The sequence below is a fragment of the Lolium rigidum genome, chromosome 5, assembly GCF_022539505.1.
Source record: "Lolium rigidum isolate FL_2022 chromosome 5, APGP_CSIRO_Lrig_0.1, whole genome shotgun sequence".
NCBI lineage: Eukaryota > Viridiplantae > Streptophyta > Magnoliopsida > Poales > Poaceae > Lolium > Lolium rigidum.
This window is the reverse complement of record NC_061512.1, coordinates 46,170,404-46,172,559: the sequence shown is the minus strand read 5'-3', so window position 1 is coordinate 46,172,559 and position 2,156 is coordinate 46,170,404.

Sequence of the window (2,156 nt, the reverse complement as noted above, 5' to 3'; positions counted from 1 at the left end):
GCAAGACTCGCCAGCCTCGAGTCGGTCCGAGGTACAAACCCCCGGTCGGATATGGCTTGTAGAAGCCGGCCCGGCTACAGGCATTGGCGGCCGTAGCCGGGCCGACTAGGACCTAGAGCCAGCCGGCTTCCGGACCAGCCGGCCACGGCGCCAGCCGGCTGCTCCTCAGCCGGCCTTTGCCGCGAGCCGGCCAGTGGCCAGCCGGCTGCTCCGCGTCCATTGCCCTACCCGGGGTCTTCCCCCCGACAAGTGGATCTGCAAGACGTAGTCCAGCCGGTCTCCCTTGGGAGAGGTGATGACGATGCCGGCTCCTAAGCCGTTGCGCATCTTCGAGCCGTCGAAGTGCAGCTTCCAGTGCGTGGAGTCCGGCACAGGCGGCAAGTATTGCATCTCGGCCCAGTCGACGAAGAAGTCCGCGAGGATCTGCGACTTGATGGCCGTGCGTGCCTCGTAGAGGATGGTGTGGGCGGCCAGCTCCAGGGCCCATTTGGCAACCTGGCCATTGGCGTGTTTGCTGCCAATGATTTCCGCCAGGGGTGCTGTGGAAACCACCTTGATGGGGTGCTCTTGGAAGTAGTGCTTGAGCTTCTTGGCCGCCATGTATACGCCGTAGGTGACCTTCTGGTAGTGGGGGTAGTTCTGCTTCGACTGGGAAAGCACCTCGCTGAGGTAGTAGACTGGGCGCGGAACCAGCTGCTCTCTGTCGGCTTCTTTGCGCTCCACCACCAGGACGACGCTAACCACTCGGTTGGTGGCAGGGATGTACAATAGCATCGGCTCCATTGAAGCCGGCGTTGCGAGGATGGGCGCGGTTGAGAGCACGCGCTTTAAGTCACGGAAGGCTTCATCCGCCTGCGGTGACCAGACGAACTTGTCCGCCTTCTTCATCAATTGGTACAGGGGCAGTGCCTTCTCCCCCAGCCGGTTAACGAAGCGGCTCAAGGAGGCCAGGCAGCCAGCGAACTTCTGGACGTCCTTGAGGCACTGCGGCAGCTCCATCTTCTCCAGGGCACTGATCTTCTCCGGGTTGGCTTCGATTCCTCGCTGAGAGACGAGGTAGCCAAGGAGCTGGCCGGACCGGCACGCCGAATGTGCACTTGGCCGGGTTGAGCTTCATCCGAAATCTTCTCAGATTGGTGAAGGTTTCTCTCAGGTCGTCAAGGAGGGTAGTCGTCTCCTTGGTCTTTACAACGACATCATCCACATATGCGTGAACGTTTCTGCCGATTTGATCCTGCAAGCATTTTTGCATGCATCTTTGGTAGGTGGCGCCTGCATTTTTCAGTGGGCGCCAAATGTCGTGGTATCGTCACGGCATATGCCATAGGGTGGCTAATCGAAGTGGTTCCTGAGGGATCTCACGGCGGTATCCGGATGCGGGTATGGGGACGAGCGACACGGCGACGTACCCAGGTTCGAGGCCCTCCGATGGAGGTAAAACCTCTACTCCTGCTAGAGTGTATATGATGATCACACAGTACAATGGTGCTCCTAGAGCTGTGTCCGGCTGCTCCTGGGAGGCTAAGGGAGACGATGGTCTCCCTCACAGGGCAGCGCTAAGGGTGGAATGAAGTGAGAATGATCGATCCCCTGCACGAGAGGGGGAAGTGCGGCTTATATAGGCGCCGGCACTTTTACATATAAGACCCTATAGTTTACTGGCCGGCTTGGCCGGCTCCGGCTTCCGCTCCTTCCCGAGGCGGTGACGTCAGGAGTCGTTGAGGCCTCATGGCCTGTCCCATCCGGCTGCCTCGGTCAGCGGTATGGAGAGGAGGAGTCCCTGTCGCCGTCAGCCACTGTAGCCTGTACGGCTCGACGTAGACCATGAGGGCCTGTCCGGCGCGTGGCACTATTGCTCCACGGTGCCCCGCGCTTTACGGAGGATGAAGTCGGCGTGGACTTTGGGAACCCGGATCACCAACCCGGTTCCTTCCAGGTGCAAGACTCGCCAGCCTCGAGTCGGTCCGAGGTACAAACCCCGGTCGGATATGGCTTGTAGAAGCCGGCCCAGCTACGGCATTGGCGGCCGTAGCCGGGCCGACTAGGACCTAAAGCCAGCCGGCTTCCGGACCAGCCGGCCACGGCGCCAGCCGGCTGCTCCTCAGCCGGCCTTTGCCGCGAGCCGGCCAGTGGCCAGCCGGCTGCTCCGCGTCCAT